This window comes from Marmota marmota, unplaced genomic scaffold, assembly GCF_001458135.2.
Source record: "Marmota marmota marmota unplaced genomic scaffold, marMar, whole genome shotgun sequence".
NCBI lineage: Eukaryota > Metazoa > Chordata > Mammalia > Rodentia > Sciuridae > Marmota > Marmota marmota.
The window spans coordinates 6,635,257-6,659,907 of NW_026000130.1; the positions used below are offsets into that span (position 1 = coordinate 6,635,257).

Here is a 24,651-nt window from a genome sequence, read left to right on the forward strand (position 1 = left end):
TGGGATTACAGGTGTGTGCTACCACATGCAGTTCAGACATGCAAGATGTTGGCAAATTTATCTTCCATGTACTCCTAGGAAACTCCAGGAGGTCTTTTGCCATCAAAAAGAAGGAAGGGGATACAGCACAAAATGGGATGGAGACATGGGATCTGGGAAACAGGCAATTCAACACAGGAAAGAGGCAAGGGAGTCCCCCCCGACCAGTGTAATAGGAGGTTCCAGGACAGCAGCACGCAGCAGGCTCCCAGAGCAGGCTCTAAGGAACCATCCCAAGAACACAGTGAGAGGAGATCTAGATAGCTGGCAGAATTTAGGTGATAAGAGCAATTAGTGATAAGACCTTAGAAACATAAGTGCATGGAAAAACAAGATAATCAAAACAAAAAGATATGTTTAGAAAGGAAACGCAATCACAAGCTGACTATGCAGCCTAGCTGCCACTGGCATTTACGTTGTCATAATAACAAACACTATATTGATGGACCAAAAATTAAACTATAACTCTACTGGGAGTATTGTGACACAAGGAGGGTATATATGTGTAGAGGGGGCTAGTAGAAAAAAAAAAAAAAAGAGCTAATTCCTCATCTCCCATAGTGGGAAGTCCACAGATAAATCAGGAAGTAATGCTATAAACATGTCATTTAGAGATAAGTAAATTCCAAAAGAATTAAACAAGTTGAAAGTGGTTCCTCTAGGGAAAGGGAAATGGGGTTGGGGGGTGGGTGGTAGAGAGAGAGAGGCTGAGGACCTCTCTTTGTCTTAACAACCCTGTAGGACTAGTTCACTTTTTAAACCAGCTGCCTGTATAACTTTGGTAAAATTTAAAATTAAAAACATGGGTGTGATGAAGGGCAATGAAACGAATAAGTTAACGCCAGCACACAAACAGGTGCTCCCCATGTGGGTGCCCACCTGCTAGTGCTTGGGTTTTATGAGTGGCCGTGGGTCACGTACAAATACACGCATGAAGGCTCTTCCATTTGGGAAGCAGCACAGGGCTGATTCCACACTGCTGACTACTGTCTCAGGAAGTCACTTAGTTGTCTCAACTCAAGAAACCAGACTCAAGGAGTGAAGGCTTCACAGGCAAGTTGTCAATCAGTAGAAAATCTGAGCAGGCCTAATCTATAGCCGTCGGCTTCAGGTTCTAATCTGAAGAACAGTAAAAGGTAGACTTGTAGTGAGGGGCACAGAAAAGCACAGGGTCCAATAGGGACAACAGACTGTGGCCCCAGCAGCATGAAAAGAATGAGAAGGAGGTCCTACGGGGCAGAGCAGGGCTGCCGATGGGCTGGCTAGTGCCCCGGGTGTCCGACTTTGTACTGTGGTGTGTAAAATCTCAGTGGAGACTGGAGTTCCTGCTTCAGCAAGTTAAAGTGGTAACTCCATGAGGGTGGCTTCTGAGAGTGCGTTTTTTTTTTTTTTTTTTTTTTTTTTTTNTTTTTTTAGTTGTAGTTGGACACAATACCTTTATTCCATTCATTTATTTTTATGTGGTGCTGAGGATAGAACCCAGGGCCCGCACATGCTAGGCAAGCGCTCTACCGCTGAGCCATAATCCCAGCCCTGAGAAAAGGATATTTGAGGACATAGTGAGAAGACAGTCACTGGCATACCAAGGAGAGAGAACTCAGAAGAAACCAAACCTGCTTGGACTTCCAGCTTCAGAACTGTGAGAAATACATTTTTGCTATTTAAGCCATCTAGTCTATGGTATTTCATTATGGTGGCCCCAGCAGACTAATACACTTGCCTTACACAGTCCAACCTTTCTAACTTCTATTGCCTACCCAGAATGCTTCCTGTACCTTATTTAAATCCTAACATCCTACACGGTGTGGTAGGCAGCTTCTAAGATGGCACTCAATGATTGCCTCTTGGTATTCACATCATTGTAGATAAACTGAACCTAGTGACTTACTTCTGATGAGACAGATACAGATGTTCCTCAACTTACAATGAAGATACCGATAAACCTATTGTCAATGGGAAATATCATTAAGATAAAATACATTTAAAACACCTAACTTACCTAACATCGTAGCTTAGCCTAGGCTACCTTAAATGTTTTCCAAATACTTACATTAGCCCACAGTTGGGTAAAATCGTGTAACTACAATAAAATCATGTAACACAATAAAATGTTGAATATCTCCTGTAATATATAGAGTAACTACACTGAAGGTGAAAAACAGAATGGTTGTTTGGATGTGTTTTTGCACCATTGTAAAGCTGAAAAATTTTTTAAAAATTGTAAATCAGGAATGGCATATATAGTGAAACTGATAGGATGTCACTTCTGAGATTAGGTTGCAAAAGGACTGTGTTCCATCTGGGACACTCTTAACTCTTTCTTAAATTTCTCCCACCTGGGAAGGCCATCACTAAGTCTTAAAGAAGCCCGGTGGAGAGTCCTGCAGCAGGCCTGTCAAAGTCCACTTCAGTGAACTTGAAATTGGATTCCCCTCAATCCAGGATGAGCTTTTAGGCTGGCTTTGAACTCATGATCCTCCTGCCTCAGCACCCAAGCTAATGAGATATAGGCGTGCGCCACTGCGCCTGGCTAGGCTAAGAGTTTGACTGCAACCTCATGAGAGACCTTGACCCAGAGGCACCCAGCTAAGCTATACCTGGATTCTTAACCCACATAAACTGTTGGACAATACATGTTTATTCTCTAAGCCACTTAATCCAAGTAATTTATTATGCAATAGACAACCAATACCCAACATGGGGTAATATGTTACACAGCAATATATACCCAATATACAAAACCTAGTTCAAACCACTCCCCTGAATTTTCCTTGACTGAGCCTTGCCCAGAGCAACTTAGGCCTCATTTGAACTTGATAACAGACATTCTTCCCGTTGGTCATTTGGCACGTTGGCAGCATCACTTTCCTTCCATCCTCTGTGTTTCAGTAGCAGCTTAAATTTTTTTGTGTTCCTGTTCAGGGGTAGATATCTGAGCAAGCAGAAAAAGAGGCAGGCTTTGAGAGATCAGAATAGTAGAAAGGGGCTTTTTATTCATATTGGGTAGCTGATGAATGACTTGTAAGTGGGCAACTGAAGTGAGTGATACAAGATTGACAGCTTGGGAAAAGCTGATTTTCAGTCTGCATCAAAACGAGACAGCAGTGGCCAACACTAACAGCAATCCTCTTTGCAAATTCTTTCTGGCGATTTCCTCCTTATTGTGTGAAGGGTTTAGCCTTGGGTTGGCAGTGGTGATAGGCAGCAGAGAGGGCAGCTCTAGGACACGGGGGTCACTTTGGAGGAAGGGAAGCTGATTGTTTTCTCAGGGCCCTTTCTCTCAAGTTTTTTCTTTTCAGGGCCTTGGTCTCGCAGGACTGTGCTGAAGCCGGTTTCCTACACGTAGCACCCTTTATTTAAAACACATACCACATATACACAACAAACCAAATGCAAAGGAAAAAGGAGGAAAAAAAAGTCTGCTGAAGAACAGAGTCACTAAGAGTTCAGGCTAAGAATAGACAAGGAACTCTGAGAGCTGCTCGGCTATGTGACCTCCTGCAGGGGCCTGGCAAGAAGCCCAAGGCGGCTTTGTTTTTTCTTCTCTTTTACAAAGAAAGAGCACTGGCTTGGGAGTCAGAAGACCTAGGTACCAGGCTTGGCTCAGCCAGGGCCTCTTTCTGTGATCTTGGGTTAGTCCTTCTTCCCTCTGGGCCTCAGTTTCTCGTTTATAAAATTAAAGGAGTGAACTAGACTCCAAGGTCTTTCCAACTCCAACACTGAGAGGACACAGAGGCGTAGGATGCTGGCTGGCCAGGGAAGAAGGAGACCTGCCTTCTCACCCCAGCTCTACCACTAGTGAGCATGATCTCTTTGGGTCTCTGCTTCCTCATCTATAAAATAAGATGGTTACGGTCATTCATCCAGTCCTTCAACAAATATTTCCTGAGCACTTTCTATGTGTCAGGAATGGTGTTAGAGACTCACTCAATGGTGAGTCAAACCAGATGTGGTCCATGTTCTCATGGAATTTCCAGTTTGTTAGGGGTGGAAGGGAGAAAGAAAGATAAGTTGTAATCAAACAATCACCCAATTGAAGGTGTAATTAATGCCATGGTAAGTTCAATAAGGGAAGGATCACACTTAGTTCTCAGCAAACATGAGATAGCCATAATCTCCATCGATTCCAGTGCTCCGTGAGCCAACAGACAGCTCTACTGGGAGGCACAGAGAAACGCTCTGAAGAGCTCCCATCTATATTCGGGTTTTCTGTTGGGCGCGGTGGTACATGCTTGTAATCCCAGCATATAAGGAGGCTAAGGCAGGAGGATCACAAATTCAAAGCCAGCCTTAGCAACTTATTGAGGCCCTAAGCAACTCAGTGAGATGCTATCTCTAAATAAAATTAAAAAATTTAAAAAGGGGCCTGGGGATGTAGAAGTGCCCCTAGGTTAAATTCCTGGTACCAATAAAATAAAATCAGTTTTCTTTTCTTTTCAGATTGGCACAGCTTAATCCAATCCACCCACAATCATCTACTGGGAACCTCCTGCAGAAATCAACCACTTAATTCCTGTCTTCCTGGAGTTTACACCAGTGGGTAGAAGGGACTCACAAATTGATATAGCTATAAAATGTTTCACACCATTCTCTGATTGCTAATTGTATGTTTCAAATAATAATGTTTATGAGTTAAGAATTAAGTGGAGATTTGGATGCAGTAGGGCAATTAAAAATATTTTCTAAGAAACAGAAATTGAGTTAGGTCCTGAAGGTTTGCTGCATAGTTTTAGATAAACCGAAACAATGGGGCAATGGCCCCATTCCCTATTACTAGATAGTATTGGTATTTGGGACATATAGGAGATATCCAAAATGAGAGACCCTAAGTACTCTGTTGGGGCAGTTAAGATTTAAGCCCCACTTTCTGTCAAAGAGCAGAAGATCTCTTGTGTGACCTAGTTTGAATACTGTCCCTTGGATTAGGAGGCGTGCTCCTAATGGGCTTTGACTTGGGGCAGCCACCTCACCTATGAATCTGTTATCTCATTGTAGAATGAACAAGTGAGATGATATCCAAGGTCTCTTAGAGTACCCAGAAGGATGGCTAAAACTTAATTATTTGAAAGACTTTTTAATATTTTTATCATAAAATTGATGGTTGCTACTATGGAATATGACTGTGGGATATTAAGTTTTCTAAACCTGATATACTTTATTTTATAAGTTAATTTTTAAAATAAAAAAGTAATACATGTGCATAGTTCTTTAAAAAATCAAACACCACAGAAAACCACACTATAATGGTTATAAAAATTTCTGTTTGAGATGGTAAATAGGTTTTAGAAAATTGTGACTGTTGGGGCTGGGGTTGTGGCTCGGCGGTAGAGCACTCGCCTCGCACGTGCGAGACCCTGGGTTCGATCCTCAGCACCGCATAAAAAAATAAACAAGGGAAATAAAGGTGTTGTGTCCAACTACAACTAAAAAGTAAATATTTAAAAAAAGAAAATTATGACTGTTAGCACAATATTATGAATATAATTAATACCATTTAAGTGCACACTTTAAAAGGGTTAAAATAGGAAACTTTATTACATACACATTTTTATCATAATCTTCAAAAGTTAATCTGACATACCAAAAACTATTGAATTGTACATTTTAAAAAGGTCAATTGCAGGGTTGGAGATATAGCTCAGTTGTTAGAGTGCTTGCCTAGCATGCACAATGCTCTGGGTTCAATCCTCAGCACCAAAAAAAAAAAAAAAAAAAGGTCAATTGCATAGTTTGTGAAATAAATAAATACATATATATACACATTTGTGACTGTTTGCACAATATTGTAAATATAATTAATATAATTAATGCCATTTAAGTATACATTTAAAAAGGGTTAAAATAGAAAACTTTGAATATATATATATATATTTGTTTGTTTTGTACCAGGAATTGAACTCAGGGGCACTTAATCACTGAGCCACATCCCCAACCCTATTTTGTATTTTATTTAGAGGCAGTGTCACACTGAGTTGCTTAGCACCTCGTGGTTGCTGAGGCTGACTTTGAACTCGAGATCTTCCTGCCTCAGTCTCCCCAGCTGCTGAGATTACAGGTGTTACACCACAATGCCTGGCTTGTGAAGTATATTTTAATAGGAGTTTATTCACTACCCATGCCTAGATTTTCTGGTCCCCTTCTTCAAGGCAAATTTTTTTTGTCTTCTGGAAATAGTCTAGGCATAAACAAGTATTTCTTAAGATCTCTCCTACCTTTTAATACAAATGGAAGGAAGTAATATACTGTTTTTTTACTCTGCCTTTTTACTTAAAATATTTCTTAGGTTGTTGTGTATCAGTGCATGCAGATTACTTCATCCTTTTCTACCTCTACACAGAATCTACTGTAGGAACTTATCCATTTATTTAATTAGGCTCCCTTATTAATGAACATATTGATTGTTTCTAGTCTTTGTAGGAAACTGTTGCGGTAAACATCCTTGCACTTATGGTCGTAGGCACATTCATGAACATATTATGTATAGAATAAAATAATTCTGGTGTTGTGGGGTCAAAAGGTTAGTGTATGTTAAATGTTATTATTGCTAAACTGACTTCCTTAGAGTCTATGCCAATTTACAATCCTATCAAGAATTCATTTGATGAGTTTTTCGTTCAACCAATATTTGAATGTCTACAGCGTTCCAGGCATAATTCTAGGCCCTGGGGACACAGAAAATGAACAATAATAACAATAACAAAAAGACAAAATCCATTTCCTAATGGAGTTTACAGTCTTATGCGGGTAAGGACAAACAGAAAAATAAACTATGTGGCATTTCAGGTGGTATTAAATGATATAGCTAAAATAAAGCTGAGAAAGAGTGTTGGCCAGGGGTAGGGATTGTTTTTAAGATGTGACCTTCCTATGTTGGCCAGGTTGATCTCAAACTCCTGGGCTCAAGCCATCTTCCTGCCTCAGCTTCCCAAGTATCTGAGAGTACAAGCACAGGCCACTATGCCTAGACACAGTTGGCAATTTAAAAAGGGTGATTAGGGTATGAAAATGCTAAGCCTCAGTTTCCTTATTTGTAAAGTAAGACAATAATAGGACAAATGTCATAGGACTGTTGAAAGAATTCAATGAGATAATGTCTGGAACATAGTGAGCATTTCATAAATGGCAGCTACTCTTATTATAAACAACCTTACAGCGGAGGAAGCTGTGGCCCACAGAGGAACAATTTGGTCCCAAGGAAACAGGGTCCCAGAGAAAATTTGTAGTTGTGTAGCAACCAGAACTCAGGCCTTCTGGCCCTCCAGGCCACGCACTTCCATATACCAAGAGACCTAAAGCAATAAGAAGCCATCTCCCAGGGCTGCTCATGGTCAACATGGTTTTCAGTTGAAGAGTGCTCTCAGAAGTGGGATTTTCAACATGTGCAAGAAGGGAGGGGAAAAGTGGGAGAACACAAGGTCCTTCTTCAAGGAGAAGCAGGCCACTTCACTCAGGCCGAAGGCTGAGCCTGCTGGGGTTTACTCACAAGATGTTCACTTCCAGGATGGTGCTCTCAGCCAAAGGCAACAAGCTTTCTGGCTGCTGCTGGCCCATCTGCTCTGATGAGACTCTCCCAAAGCCTGGACTCCCATTGGTTTCATTCCAAGGAATCTCCTGGAGGAAAGATAAGCAGCACTTAAGTCACAGCTGTAGAAATAATAAGATCCGAAGGGACACTTGTATCTGTTTGGCTGAGTGAGATTTTTCAAGTAAGCCAAGTATGTGGTGGTGGTGGTGTGGTATCTCTTGTCTTTTTCTTACCCCGTGTCACCTCCTTTTCCTGTCCAATGTGAGATACCTACTGTATCTTTGGGTCTTCTGCTTATACAGAGCCCTTTCCTTACCTGGGTTCTACCCTTCTTTTGGTCTTATCCTTCCTTCAATGAGAGTATCACAGCCTCTATTTCTCCTAACCCCTTCTTTGGAAATAGATATTTTTAAAAAGAAGACGCTTTCTGGCTTAATATGGTCAGTATGGAACACATTTGAGGCTTGACCTCTGTTAATAAGTGCCTGTATGAACTGAGGGAAATCAATGACCTTTTCTGGATCTCAATTTAGCTAAAAAAAAAATGCTGAATATCAAGTACCAGGGAGTAGATTTCAAGTACCATGGAGTAGATTTTTCTGCAAAAAGAAAACCCAACCTAAAGACAAAAAAAAAAAAAAAAATACACTAATAGCTGGGAGTAGTGGCTCACACCTATAATCCCAACTGCTCAGGATGCTGAGGCAGGAGGATCACAAGTTCAAGGACAGCCTGGGCAACTTAGGGAGACACTGTTTCAAAATAAAAAATAAAAAGGTCTGGGGATGTGGTTCAGTAGAGCACTTACCTAGCATGTGAGAGGCCCTGAGTTTAACCTCCAGTACCACAATAAACAAACAAATAAATATGAAGCCTTCCTCCTTTAAAATAAAAAGTATTCAGGAAAGTCGTGCCACCAATGGCAGAAATTCAATGGATGCACCAAGACCTAAATGCACTAAAATGCTATTAAGGAAAGGTATTATGTGCATCTATAGCCAAATGATCTTCAACAAAAGTGCTATTCCTCATGTAGATGTTGGATATCTACATGAGGAAGAATGAAACTAGACCCTTAGCTCTCACCACATACAAAAATCAACTCAAAATGAATTAAAGACTTCAGTCTTACAAGTGCTGATGAGGATGTAGAGAAAAGGGAACCTTTACACATACCATCGATGGGAATGTAAATTTGTTCAGTGACTATGAAAACAGTACGGAAGTTCTTTGAAAAATTAAAAATAGAATTACCATATGATCCAGTAAGCCCACTACTAGGTATATAGCCAAAGGAAATAAACTCAGTATGAAGAGACATCTGAACTCCCATGTTTATTGCAGCACTATTCACAATAACCAAAAAATTTAAACAACCTAAGCATCTATCAATGATGAATAAAGAAAATATGGTATATATATATGTGTGTGGGGGTAATATTATTCAGCCATAAATAAAATGAAATCCTTTCATTTGTGACAACATGAATTGAACTGGAGGTTATTATGTTAAGTTAAATAAGCCAGGCACAGAAAAGCAAAAATCAGATGCTCTTTACTCATAATTAAAATCTAAATTGATTGATCTCATAGAAGTTGAGAAGAGAATAATGGTTATCAGATATTTTGCTCAACTTTTTTGCTGCTGTGACTAAAAGATCTGACCAGAACCATTTTAAAGGAGGAAAAGTTTATTTTAGGGCTCACGGTTTCAGAGGTCTTAGTCCATAGAAGGCCGGCTTCATTCCTCAGGGCTTGAGGTGAGGCTGAACATCATGGCAGAAGAATGTGGCGCAAGGAAGCAGCTCACATCATGATCAGAAAGCAGAGAGGGAGAGAGGGACTCTACTTGCCAGATACAAAATATATATCCCAAAAGCACACCCCCAGAGACTCACTTCCTCCAGCCACATTCTACCTGTTTTCAGTCATCGCCCGGTTAATCCTATCAGGAGAGTAATACACTGATTGGATTAAGGCTTTCACAGACTGATCTTCTCTGAACCTTCTTGCATTGTCTTACATGTGAGCTTTTGGGGGACACTTCACAACCAAACTGTAACAACAGAGGGAGGGAAAAATGAGGTTAAGTGGAGTTGGGAAAGGTTATTGAATGGGTCCTAAATTATAGTTAGGAGAAATTAATTTGTCGTTCTATTATACAGTAAAGTGATTTTATATATATATATAAAATATACTGTATATTTCAAAAAAACTAAAAGAAAGGATTTAAATATTTTCACCACAAAGAAATGATAAATGTTTGATGTGTCACTTAAAAAATATACAAATGTATGTATACGACTTTTTAAAAAGAAAAAATGTGTGTTCTAATGACCAATGTCTGGTGAATGCCATCCAGTATCCAGGTTTTGTAGTGAGCAGACTTCATTGAAAGGGAAAATCCAGACCAGCTTTGGACCATGCCATCTCTACTCTTGACAGCGGAATGTAAGAAGTAGAAGAAGCTTTGGCTCTGATCACCACTCAGATACTTAAACATCAAGGTGTACAGCTAACTGCTTAATTTGTAAGAGGAAAAATTAGGAACAATGAATCAGATTGATAAAAAGGGATCTTGAATTCAAGTTTGAGAAAGTTCCCTAAGAATATCTGGAAAGATGTTATAGCACTTCTGTTTAAACGGGGGACAATTACCACTGACAGATGAAATGCCTGCTGGACTCATTTGAGAAAACTTAAAAATCTTAGTTACTGTCACTTACACACACTATCTGGCAAGGAGCGTCTCTGTTCTTCTCCTCCCACCCCCATCCCCAGTACTAGAAATCAAACTCTAGGCCTCAAGAATGCTAGGTAAAAGCTCTACTATTGAGCCATAACCCCAGTTGGCATCATGTTTTTAACTTCACCCAGAGAGAAAGGCATGGAGCAGCCTATGGGGTTGACACTTGGGATTCTGAATTCTGAAATAACCTACGATCATTACTGCATCATCATTCCTGCCTAAAACCACTATGTCATACTATATGCAAATGCAGACACAGATTTTCCATTCAAAGGTACTTAAGATATCACAGACAATCTGGACTCCAAACTTTTCATCTTTGATGCTTTGCAAGTTTGAGTCTTGCAGTATCATTGTATAGCAAAAGCCGTTGTAGACACTTAAGTATTTTGGTTGGAAAAATTTACCAAGCTTGCTTAGATCCCTGTCCCCTGCCAGGACACCAATAAGTCAGACCTCCAGAGTCAGTGGTGCATCCCGGCAGAGAAACACTGAAGGAGGACTGGCACTGTTTTCATGGAGTTTTCAGTGACTTTCCACTGAGCTGTGGGAAAATTTGACAGTTGACTGTAGCTGAATCACAACCCAGAGGTCCTGACCACTCAGATCTTTGAAGATTCCTTTCATTCCTTTCCCAAAAGGGGAACCTGGCAAACTCCAATTGGTTAATTCCGTTTACCTTCTGTTTCTTTCAATCACGTACAGGTATAGAGTTGCATGTTCTCGATAGTGGCAAACGGCTATCAGAATAATAGCATCTACCATCTGTAATTATAATAGTTTATATTTATCTATTATTTACTGTATCCGGCACTTTTATTTGAACCGACGCAATCACCTAGTGGAGTATTTACATTATTATCCCTAGTTTACAGATGAGGAAATCAAGGGCCAGGGAGACTAATAGAGAGACTATTAACTTGCTCATAGCTTGGGTGTGAGGTGCTGAGATTTAACCTAAGCATTCTAGCTCCAGAGCCTGTGTTCCTAAGCACTATGTCATACGATATGCAAATGTGGACACAGATTTTCCAAACTCAAAGTTACTTTGGATATCACAGGTCACCCCCTAGATTTTGCAGCTGAGAAAACAGACCTAGTGAGACAATGGGAATTACCTAGTGACAGAGCCAGGATTTGAAGAAAGACTCTCACTCAACAGTTCAGTGCTTTCTCTACTGTGTCAGAATGCCTCAGGTTTCTGCATCGTCTTGAGAATATGGAGTTGGAGTATTTTTGAAAATACCATATCCCTTATTCTTTAGGGGAGGGAATTCCTATTTATATAAACATAAAATATTTTCATATAGCTTTCCTACAATATGTTGATTTTCCAATTCTTCCCCGTTTTCTTTTTGGGGGTGTGTGGTTGGCTACCAGGGATTGAAATCAGGGGCACCACTGAGCCACATCCCCAGCCTTATTTTGTATTTTATTTTGAGACAGGGTCTCACTGAGTTGCTTAGCGTCTCGCTTTTTACTAAGGCTGGCTTTGAACTCACGATCCTCCTGCCTCAGCCTCCCAAGCCACTGGGATTACGGACGTGTGCCACCACACCCGGGCACCCCCTCCCCTGACCCCTTTTCTTATTATAGACTTTTAGAGCATTTTAGGTTCACAGAAAAATTGAGTGGACAGCACAGAGACATTCCATATACCCCCTGCCTTCATACATGCACAACCTCCCCCACAACCAACATCCAGCAGAACAGGAATGTTATAATTAATGAACCAATATGGACACTTCATTATCATTCAAAGTGATAATGGGTTCACTCTAGGTATTCTAGGTACATTCTATAAGTTTTGACAAATGTAAAGTGACATGTATCCATCTATTATAGTATCATATGGAATAATTTTATGACCCTAAATATCCTGTCTGCTCCACCTATTTATTCCTCCCTTCTCCTAAGCCTCTGGCAACCTCTGATATTTTTATTGTCTCCATAACTTTGCATTTTCCAAAATGTCATATAATTGGAACCATTCAACATGTAGCATTTACGTTGGGCTTAAAAAAAAAACAAAAAACAACCCAGGGCAGTTAACCTCTGAGACACATCTCCAGCCCTTTTTGAATGTTTTATTTTGAAATGGGGTCTCATTAAATTGCTTAGAGCCTCACTAAATTGCTGAGGCTGGCTTTGAACTCATGATACTCCTGCCTCAGCCTCCTGATTATAGGCGTGCACCACCACACTTGGCTCATGTTGGATTTTTTTTACTTAGTAATAGGGATTTAAGGTTCCTCCACATCTTTTCATGGATGAACAGCTCATTTGTTTCAGCACTGAATAATATGCTATTGTATGGGTGTGCCAGTTTATTCATTTACCTATTGAAAGACATTTTGATGCTTTCAAGATTTGGCACCCGTAAATAATGCTGCCATAAACATCCATGTGCAGGTTTCTGTATAAACGTAAGTTTTCAACTGGGTAAATACCAAGTACCATGACTGTTGGATCACATGGCAAAAGCAGTTTAGTTTTATAATAAAGTGCCAATTTTTTCCCCAAAGTATCTCCTCTTTGGCCTTCTCTCCAGCAATGAATGGGAATTTCTGTCACTCCGCATCCTTGTCTGCATTAGGTGGTGTCAGGGTGTGGATTTTGGTCATTCTACTAGGCATGTAGTCATTTCTCATTCTAATTTGCAATTCCCTAATGATGTATGATGTTGAAAGTGTTTTCATTTGCCTCTTTGCCATCTCTATATCTTCTTTGGTGAGGTTCTTCTTTGGATCCTTTGCCACTTTTTAAGTGGGTTGCTCTCTACCTCTTGTTAGGGTTTTGTTTTTTTTTGTTGTTGTTTTTTTTTTTTAACCTAGTTCCTTCTTACCACCACTTTCATAATTTTTTTTTAATCTTTAAGAAGTTAAAGTAGTTTCAGGTAGAATTTTTAAAAACTCTTCTTTAACCCAACTATTTTTAAAACTGACATTCAGCTATGATTTCTAATTGTTAATAATCTAATAAGTGTTTCCTGATTTCCTCACAATAACCTGCCCTACCCTCCCTCTTAGGAGATGACTGGCTAAGGCTCTCAGCTCCTGTGTTTCTATCTTTTGGCCTTGTTGTGTGCAGGTTCTTCATATATCCTGCTTGCTATTGTGGGCACATCATCCTTATTCTTCCCAGGTAGTGTTTCCACAGTGAACTTGGATACACTAAACTTCTGGCTCCCTTCTATCATCTGGACCAAAAAATTATCCCCCTTTTTTTGGTGATGGATTAGGGAAGAGTATGTGCATGCAAATTACTATGTGTGGTGGAAAGAGTTTGCTCTCTGAGATAGCAGGGAGGGCCCTAATTCCCCCACCAAGGTTTCCAGTCTAACCCAAGATTAAAAAAAAAAAAAAGTTTCCACCAACGATCAGGTTCAGGAGCAGCTGACTCCTCACCTACCTACGTCTTCCTGCAACACCCCACCCCACTCCTGTACTTGCAATACGCCTGAACTTGACTAATACGTGGCCTTCCTGAGGTGGTTGTAGTGACTGCCTCTGTCATATTTTGCAAGTCAAGCTCAGACAGACCCAACACACATGAACAGATGGCCATGTTATGTGAAAACCCTGGTGCCAAAAGCAAAGAACTGACAAGACTTGTGCAGAAATCTTGGGATCATGTACAACAACTGACTGTGTGCCTGTGTGCACCTATGCTTTTCGTCTCAGGGAACAGCATGGAGAACCTATCCCATGTACTCTCTCTCTAATGCTTGATTATAGACCCCAATAAAGCTTTGTTGGGATGGTGTTGCTTTCTTGATTCTTTGTGATTTCTATCTTGAATTGAGCAAAAGAATCCAAGGCTGAGCTGGTGACACTAATTGGTAACACTAAGAGCTGACAAACCTGGTAACATTTGTAAGTCAAACAAATGATCCTCTGGGCAAGTTAACCACACTGAGCTTCATGTCAAGTGTATAGGAGACCCTTGGGGATTGTGACAATTAAGTGTAAAATGTATAAAGAGGTTAGTATATCTCGAGACACACAATAGACAATAGCTCTAACACACAAAACACTGCCCCCCTTTATAGAAACGATCAAAAGTTTTTCTGGCTTTTTAAAAAAGCCCTATCTCATGTTCAAACAATGATCTTGTCTTTCTCCTTTCTGATATTTCAATTTTACTGAAAGTTTCTCTCTCTGTTGACCCTTCTTTGTCTCCTATTCAATTAATTTTGACCATTATTTACTGTACTCCTACTAGGGGCCACCTTAGCCCATTTCAGTACTTTCCAAAATGCTGGATTCAATACATAATTACAATTGGTCTCACGGTAGCATTGACTGCTGCCTTGGGTACCTACCTGATCATTCCTGTATCTCTTCTAACTTCTCTGAACATTTCTGTTTCAGGTACTTTGTCTCTTTTCATATCCTGTCTCTGGGGAATTGCTTCTACACCCATGGCTTAAACAGCCACTAGTTGCTAAAATTTCCAGTTTTCCCTGTATTTCTAGTCCAAATTCCTATCCTTAGACCACAGACCAGAATTTCCAGCTATACATAGCAATCTGTCTTTGGAAGTCCTGTGGCATTTCAATATCCAAATTTGCTTTTTTTCCCCCTCCTCATTGGTCTTACCATTAAGCCAATGCTCAAACAAGAAGCCCAAATCATCTTGAAGGTCTTTGTCTCTTATACTTTATATTCCATGGTTAGAATCCCTTTTATTTTTATTCCCAGTGGCTCTTTCATTCATTCCTCTGTTTCTAAGTATTGTAGTTCAAGCACTCATCACATCTTGTCTTGGCTACTGCTACACGCTAGAAACCCTTACTTTAGGTCATTTGCCCTGATCATCCTCTACTCAGAACTCATATTTATCTAATTAATAAATTTGAGGGCTGGGGTTGTGGCTCAGCAGTAGAGCGCTTGCCTCGCATGTGTGAAACCCTAGGCTAGATCCTCAGCAACACATAAAAATAAATAAGTGCCCTTACTCTTAAATAAGTGCCCTTACATTTAAATAAGTGTCCAACTACAACTAAAAAAAAACAAATATTAAAAAAAATAAAATAAATTTGAATATTAATCGTTTGCTGTAAAATCTTCCATAGCACTGACTACACAGAATTCTGAATACTTATAGCTTTAGTTCTCCATTAGAATGGACATACCTCAAAATTAGGTGACCTTGTCTTATTAATTGTTGTATTTAATTGCCTACTATTAAGCAATAGTTAAATATGCATTAAGAAATATGTATTAGGGGCTGGGATTGTGGCTCAGTGTTAGAGCACTCACCTAGCATGTGTGAGGACCTGGATTCTATCCTCAGCACCACATTAAAATAAAGGTATTGTGTCCAACTACAACTACAAAATAAATATTGTTTTAAAAAAGAAATGCATATTAAAGAATTGAATAAAAACCCATAACTATGCCATATATAGTAGAGAATATGAAAGTAATATAATATGGAAGAAACACAGGATAGTCCCTGTCCTCTGGGAATTTACACTCTTGTTGGAGACAAGATAAACACACACAAAAATGTTACATACCTAAACAGAGACCAGATTAAATGCCAGAGTATCTCGGAAAAGAGAGAGGTAAGCATAAGATGGAACTGTTGTTGAGGACACCATGGAGAAGACCTAATCATGATCCCAAAGCATGGGTGGAATTTGTGAGTGCAGAATATAAAAGGCAGGATGCTCCAGGATGGAAATAGGTAAAAAAATACAGTGCACTTGTATTAGCCTAAGAAGAATGGAAGCCTGACCTGGTGGATATAGGATACTATGTTAGAGAACAAGGGGATTCACCCAGAAGGGTCGAGGTGAGGTCAGATAACAGAGACTCTCAAAAGTCAGGAAAAAAAAATAGTTTCCTAAAATAAGAAAGCAGTAACTTTTAGAAATAACTTTTTAAAAAATTTCTTACATACATGATCATCATTATATAAAATACACGTATGAAGATGTGAATTTGGTGTCAACATACCTTATATAGAAATAACTTTTAAACAGTAACTTTTTAAAAGCTAAACTATACAAAATATAATACAAAAACTGTAATATGTAAAACTATAATTATACAAAAACTAACTTAAGATACGCACATGTACTCTCTTAACTCAGTGGTCCTTTGAGATAAACACAGATTGAGTATCCCTTTTCCAACATGCTTGGGACTAGAAGTATTTCAGAGTTTAGATTTCTTTTTTGAATATTTGTAGCCAAAAATATGAAATCCAAAATGCTACAAAATACAAAACTTTTTGAGCATCATTACTATATCATTTTGAATTTCAAAATTCTAGATAAAGAGTATTCAACCTGGATCTGAGGTAGCTCAGTGGTAGATGGCTTGCCTACCATGTTTGAAGCCCTGGGTTCAATTTTCAGTACTGCAAAACAAAACAAAACAAAAAAAACAGATGTTCAATCTGTACTATTAACCCCATCCATTCTTACAGATATGAAAATTGTGGCATAGAGTCATTAAATAACTTACTAGAGTCACACAGCTATGTGTAATGCCTTTCACTAAGCACTACCAGCACAGAAAAAAATAACCACTGTTTTTAAATAATTCAAAAGCTGACCAGAGAGACAGGTACATAAATGAATACACAGGTACACAAATTTACTGGTAAGTTTTTATGACAATAAATAAATAAATCAGTACATCGGGAACTGTAACATATATGAGAGTCTTATAGGAGGAAAAGTAATTTGAAAAGTCTCTATTGGAAGACAAAAACACTGAGATAGGATAAATTAGCTTCATAGCAAACACAACAATACAGGCAAGATGCAGTGAGGAAGGTAAGGATGGTGGATGCAGTGAGAAGGGGCAGAATAGCGGCTCACAAGAAGAAGGATAGTGACAAGCTTAAAGTAAGAACTTAGTAGGAGGAAAATAAGTTCATTTTAAGGTATACTGAGTTGAAGATGAACTACTCTATTTCTGGAAAAATAATCCTTAATATAGTAAGATTCAGAAATTAGACTTTTTAAATTTCTAACATCCAAGACTTGAGTTGTATGTAAAGAATTTTAAAATACTTTAATTAGGCTCTATGCCATTTTCTATAGTTTTATTCTCTCCTCATTCCCTGCTAGTATCTATTATCAATTCTTATTTGCATCAGACTTTTCATGGAAATGAGATGTGATTATAAAGAAATGAAGCTGAAGTTTAAACATATAAGAATGTATGTATCCACAACTGATTCCAAAAAATGCCTTGTTGCTTTACATTTTTCTGGAACTTATGTTGAGTTGCTTTCAGAGTTGATCTACAGTCCAAATAAGAAAGCCAATCTCAGATGCTCCTTGATCTATAGTGGGGCTGTGCCCTGATAAACCCACTGCAGGCCAGATATATCTTGAATTCATTAAATCAAAACATCATAGCTTAGCAATACAGTAGCACTTTATAGTCACAATTTGTAAACATCTTCAACCCCATCACACATTAACTTAGCTCTGATTTAACTTTTTGTTTTTTTCAAAAACAAAGTTTTTTCAAAAGTACATCTGTGCTCAAAAAAGAGAAAGGGAGGGCTGGGGATATAGCTCAGCTGATAGAGTGCTTTCCTCATATGCACAAGGCCCTGGGTTCAATGCCCTGCGAGAGAGAGAGAGAGAGAGAGAGAGAGAGAGAGAGAGAGAGAGAGAGAAAGGAGAGGAGAGGAGAGGAGAGGAGAGGGGAGAGAGGAGAGGAGAGGAGAGGAGAGGGGACAGGGGCAGGATGTCAAGAGCAAGGAGTGAGAAGTGAGGGGACACATGGAATAGTTGCCAAGGGGAACGTGGGGGCTCTGTTGAGCTTGAAGCCCGAAGTCTGCAGAGCTGCCTGTCAATGTGATTATGTGATTTTCTCCAGCAGTGGGGACCGCCTGGAAGCAGAAGTGGATGGCGAAGTCATCACTGCCTGTGGATTGGCCAGGCAGGGACAGAAGTAGGCCCAACCTTTTTTTTTTTTTTTTTTTCCTTTTTTTTGGATCAGNGAGAGAGAGAGAGAGAGAGAGAGAGAGAGAGAGAGAGAGAGAAAGGAGAGGAGAGGAGGAGGAGGAGGAGGAGGAGGAGGAGGAGAGAAAGGGGCTATAGATGCAGCTTAGTGATAAAGTGCCTGCTCAGCATGCACTAGGCCCTAGGTTCTATCTTCAGTAACACACATGTATGCACACATGCATGCAAATTAAAAAAAAAAATAGAATAAAAGGAAGGTCCAGCAGTTAAGTAACTTGATCAGAATTATAAAGTCAACACATTACAGAATTGAACTTTAAAAACTTACAATTTTCCTACTGTACCATGCTACTTCTGATAAAATAAAAATGCTATTTCCCAATGAATGGAAAAGTTATTAAATAGTAACATTACTATGAAATCCCATACTATATGCCTATAACTTTAATATTCTTTTAATTTTGTTTCCCTGCCATTTTTTGTACTGATTAACTCAGGAAAATATTGAGGGAAATGTGAACAACCTATCATGAAAATCTATCATTTTAAGTTAAACCTACCTTAGAAAAATGGAATATCAGAAAGAGAAATGTCTTTGGATCATCAGGCTTGCCTTCCTTTGATTACAATACCATAATGTGGCTTCAGTATGTTATAATACAGGATAACCAGCAAGCAGTATTTCTTTTCCCTTATACAATACCTTTGAATGATGGCTATTGTGATTTGCCACTGGAGACTTTATTCATGCACTATTAGTTGAACACAGTAAGTTTTACTTATTCCTCCTTTTTACTTATTCTACTCATTCACCTCTGAAGTGCTATAAGCATTTATATATATCAGACTCTTATACTATCTTAAACTGGGTTTGAAGTCTAATGGTTTGAATTATTTAAAAGAAAAACATTTCCACTTGTCCTGCCAAGTACGTTGATCAATGTTCACTTAAGTGATGTGATCATCTCCTCTCATTTTGTAAGCTCTACACTCTCTCTGCAGGTGACTAAGCAGTCTGCAATCTTCCTTCCTTTAATTGAATAACTTTCAGTCTTGTGTCTTATCCTTCCGGTTTTTACAAAATCATGCAATCATTTTCTCCTGTGAATATGATTTCATGGCTAGAGTCTTCCTTTAGCATAGCCCTCTCTAAAACTCTCTAGATCTGCTTCCCATACATTGTTCCATTGTGAGCCTTTACCTACTCTTGTGTTCTAAAAGGCTGGCTACTCCGGAATGGTTGTCTTTTTTTCCTGCTTGCAGTCTTGCTTTTTCCTCTTCCTGGATTGACCTTCTGGTACTGTCCACACATCCCTCTGTTTGTTCTCCCATCTCTAGACCTGCATGGCACTTTTGGTAATGTTACTGCCCAACACAGTAAGCACAGCTAATGTTTATTAAGCACCAGCTATGTGTTGTATCTATAACTTTCCATCCTCAATCCTGCCTGTCACCTATAGGCCTAGGTGACATACCTCTCATTCCCTATAAAGTCTGTCCCCTATAGGCATCACACAGTACCTAACACAGTGCCTGGCATGTGGCAGGTGTTTAAGAATTATAAGCCATTATTATTATGATATGAAAACAAGCACCTTATAATTTACTCACCTTTGACCCCATACCTGGCACAAAGGTTGGTTCATTCAGTGTGTGCTTATAAATCTAACCAGTAAGGGCTGGGGTAGTGGCTCAGAGGTAGAGCATTCATCTAGCATGTAGGCCATGGGTTCTATCCTCAGCACCACATAAAACAATAAATAAATGATAAAATAAAGGTATTGTGTCCACTACAACTGAAAAATAAATTTAAAAAAATAACTAACCAGTAAAGAGAACCATTGTTGAAAGGCTATAAGACTCTTAGGAAACTAATTGTGCAGCTTGCTATGAGCTGGTAAAACTAATTCCACAGAATCTGGACAAGAAAAGTTCATAGGTAACAGATATGGAGCTATGTTGCCCAAGAACATGGCCTCCAAATCTAGAAGATTACACAGTACCAGACTGAGGAAGCTCTTTTTGGTTAGTGACTATAGAGGCTGAGTTTAGATTGGATCACTCTGGACACAGGCCAAAATCAGTTTGCTCCTTAGATAAAAGAGCATTCTGGTGATGGAGGGGTGCCCGATTCTCAGAGAATTGAAGCCTACAACTTCAGCACTCATAGAGACCCAAAAGTGAAGCTCTGGGGCTCTGGGATTTAGCAGTGGCAATCTAGGAAGCAGTCTGTGTTACAAAGTCTAGTAAGAGATAGCAGGGTTCAGTATCCAGGGTGAGGCTTTAACAATGCTAAATTTAAAAGGGGCTGGGATATCAGAAAGAGATTTGGATTTAAAGAAACAAAATAGAGTTTCAGTTATTGAACTGTTTTGTTGTTTCAAACATGGTAGACTAGTTATTAGATCTGGAATATTAATTTAGACAGGGTCAGTAACAAGGTTGAGATCTGAAGCAGGACTTAGATTCTGGGACTACGGGCAGGACTAACTGGTTAGTGCTCAAGGTAGGGTTGAACTTGCTGGCATAAGGTCTTTGGTAGGGCATAGAATCTGGCAAGTTATTACGATATGTAAACCATCTATGTGATCATAAGCACATAGTATGGCCTCTCAGAATACAGTGTAAAGGATTTCAGGGTGCCAATTATCCAATGTAAAGTACCAAGTGTAAGTATATTTGGTCTAGTTTTAAAAATATCTCATTCTATCTATATACTTGATTCACCCCTAGGCTACGTACCTTCTTGGCCTCCTGACCTCCATGCAATGTTTTGGTCTTATAACTGAGCCCCAATATAAGTACTTCTAAGTTGAAATTGTTTTTTTGCAACCATGAAATAGTTGTTTTATACCAATTCTGGAACTGGAACTCTCACCAGCTGGTCCCAGAATCTAGGGTTCACACACTCTTGTAATAAAGTGATCCTTTTCCATTAAACCCAACCGAACCAGACATACTTAAAATAATAATATAAATAAAATTGTTAATAATAATCATCTTCCTATTATTTAGTTCTTCAGTAAGATCACCCTTTTGATGTTTCCTCTTCTTCAGATACCAACTGTCTTTTTATTGTTCTATGGTCTGTTTATGACCCTTTGGAATTGATATTCTGTACTTTTCTTGGTTCATGATATAGCAATACACACAAACCACGGCCTCTCTAGTTCAAGTACCCATCTTATAATTAACTTTCTTCTACAATACTCCCACCAAGTGGTCATCTGGACCAGACTTGAATACCCTGAAAAACTAAGAACTCATTGCCTGCAGACTGGCTAATTCATTTTTTAAAAAAAATATATATACTTATTTTAGTTGTAAATGGACCTTTATTTTATTTATATATGGTGTTGAGACTCAAACCCAGGGCCTCACACATGCTAGGCAGGTGATCTATCACTGAGCCACAATCCTAGCCCCTAGTTCATCTTTTGACATCATCTATTAGAAATAACTATATTGAACTGAAATGTGCCTCCTTTAGTTTTTACCATTGACTGGCTCCTCTCCTTCAGGTCATATGGAATAAATAATCTTATATGACCTTCTTCATAAGTGACAATATCCTCCTTAGGATATTCATTTGCTTTGTTTTGCTAGATAAATGGTCTTGATACCTTCAAGTCTTCTTGTTTTGGTAGATGTTCTCTCCAACATCATCTCTCCTTATTTTCATATGCAAGATAATACACATACATGCATGCTCTGTATCTAATCCAGAGCTAGATAAACTTCAGGTGTGCACTGGTCAAAATAGAGCAGAGTAAAGGCAGTCATCTCCCTAATGTTTTGGATGTTATACTTCTCATAATGCCCCTTAAGACAGTATGAGCTTTTTTAGACAGCCACAACACCTGTTGACTTGCATTGAGCTTATGGGCAACAAAATACTTCTAAATGCCACACACATTGCTATTAAGCCCATTGCACACAGATGCAATTGTTTTAGGGGGCAAAGGAGTTAGAAAGAAAGGTCTATTTGCTCTCATTATATCAAAGAAGACATTTGGTATTTGTTTTTTAGGGATTGGCTAGCTTCACTAAGCATAATCTGCTCTAGTGCCATCCATTTCCCTGCAAATTCCATGATTTTGTCATTTTTTAGTGCTGTATAATACTCCATTGTGTATAAATGCCACATTTTTTTTATCCATTCATCTATTGAAGGGTATCTGGGTTGGTTCCACAGTCTAGCGATTGTGAATTGTGCTGCTATGAACATCGATGTAGCAGTATCCCTGTAGTACGCTCTTTTAAGGTCTTCAGGGAATAGTCCGAGAAGGGCAATAGCTGGGTCAAATGGTGGTTCCATTCCCAGCTTTCCCAGGAATCTCCATACTGCTTTCCAAATTGGCCGCACCAGTTTGCAGTCCCATCAGCAATGTACAAGAGTACCCTTTTCCCCACATCCTCTCCAGCACTTGTTGTTGTTTGACTTCATAATGGCTGCCAATCTTACTGGAGTGAGATGGTATCTTAGGGTGGTTTTGATTTGCATTTCTCTGACTGCTAGAGATGGTGAGCATTTTTTCATGTACTTGTTGATTGATTGTATGTCCTCCTCTGAGAAGTGTCTGTTCAGGTCCTTGGCCCATTTGTTGATTGGGTTATTTGTTTTCTTATTGTTTAATTTTTTGAGTTCTTTGTATACTCTGGATATTAGGGCTCTATCTGAAGTGTGAGGAGTAAAAATTTGTTCCCATGATGTAGGCTCCCTATTTACCTCTCTTATTGTTTCTCTTGCTGAGAAAAAACTTTTCAGTTTAAGTAAGTCCCATTTGTTGATTCTTGTTATTAACTTTTGTGCTATGGGTATCCTATTAAGGAATTTGGAGCCCGAAAGCAGGGAGGAAGAGCAGGAAGAAAAGATTAACATTAAACAGATACATGAGGTGGGAGGGAAAGGGAGAGAAAAGGGAAATTGCATGGTAATGGAGGGAGATCCTCATTGTTATACAAAATTACATATAAGAGGTTGTGAGGGGAATGGGAAAATAAACAAGGAGAGAAATGAATTACAGTAGATGGGGTAGAGAGAGAAGATGGGAGGGGAGGGGAGGGGAGATAGTAGAGGATAGGAAAGGTAGCAGAATACAATAGTCACTAATAGGGCATTATATAAAAATGTAGATGTGTAACCGACATGATTCTGCAATCTGTATTTGGGGTAAAATTGGGAGTTCAAAACCCACTGGAATCAAATGTATGAAATATGATATGTCAAGAGCTTTGTAATGTTTTGAACAACCAATAAAAAAAAAAGGAAGGTCTATTTATCACATTGATACTTTGTGAAATTTGGGGCCCAAAAATTTAACCTGGGATTTTGCATGTGTGATGATACGTAAGCCTATGTGCAGTTTTGCTAGCCCAAGTAACTACAGACAAATTATTGATAAGTTGTGAACTACATTTCAGCTTAGTTAGCTTTGCTTTATTTCATGGTCTCAAATACATGTTTCAAATACATGCTATTTATCACTTGAAGAACTGGTGGAAAGACTATAAATGATTCAATGCAAAGCCATTATCGCTATGGGAAAAGTAACTCAAAGACAAGCATCCAGTACATTAAGGATAGCATATATATAATTTTCCATGGAAGAATTATATCCAAATGCCTTTTTCTCAACTAAAAATAATACAGAGAGACTATAAAGATTTTCAGATTTTTCAACTTGTTTGATTCTTTCAAATAAAAAAAAAGAGGGGTAGATATTATTATCCTCATTTTTAGATAAAGAAATTGAGACCCAGAAAAACTGTAATTTGTCTATGGTTATGCAGCTTAAAATGGGTGTAATGAAGGCTAATCCCTAGCCCTTGGATATCCAGCCCAGTCCAGTTCTTACTGTTCCTGTGGCATTCTAATACAAGTCAGTCTTGGCCAGTCCTTGGCCTTTAAATACTAATAGAAAGGTTCTTCTCTAGGTGTTAGGCAACATGTGCTATTCTTGCCCTTACTATCCAGATTTTTAAAAAAGGCCTCACATTCTACCATTCATAAAATCATAGATTTATGAGAAAATTTAATACCTTTAATTTAATGATTAAAAGAGATATCAAATAACTTACTTGAAGATGCAGTTATCTAAACTAGGGTTAGAACCTATATTTATATATCTAGTCCAATGTTCTTTCTCTTAGACTACTATTTCTTAAAATACAAGCAGGTAGTTGTTTCTATAGCAAGAACATTTCTGAAAACCAAAAATCTCTGTAACTCAGGAATGTCATGGTTAAAGATCCCACCAAACTCCTCATCCAAGACAAGGAAGCTAATCAAAAAGGGTTAAACTATGAGATACTGAATCAGCAACTTCCCGGTAAACACTGTTGTACTACATGAAGCAGCCCAAGCATGTGGACCCCACTCCACAATATCTCTTATTG

At 38.8% G+C, this 24,651-nt stretch overlaps 1 long non-coding RNA gene across 2 annotated transcripts in view; it reads right to left on the minus strand.

The window, feature by feature from the left end:
• Positions 1-2,675: 2,675 nt before the first annotated feature.
• The window catches only part of LOC107154649, a 30,720-nt gene continuing 8,744 nt past the window's right edge, over positions 2,676-24,651 (minus strand). Inside the window, exons 3-4 of one of the 2 annotated variants that reach the window (XR_001505098.2) lie at positions 7,523-7,650; positions 2,676-2,971 (exon numbers count right to left, since the gene is read on the minus strand). This is a non-coding gene — a long non-coding RNA (uncharacterized LOC107154649). Of the gene's footprint in view, positions 2,972-6,727; positions 7,651-24,651 lie in introns of those variants that run through there. The other variant, XR_007341260.1, reaches the window with a different exon arrangement.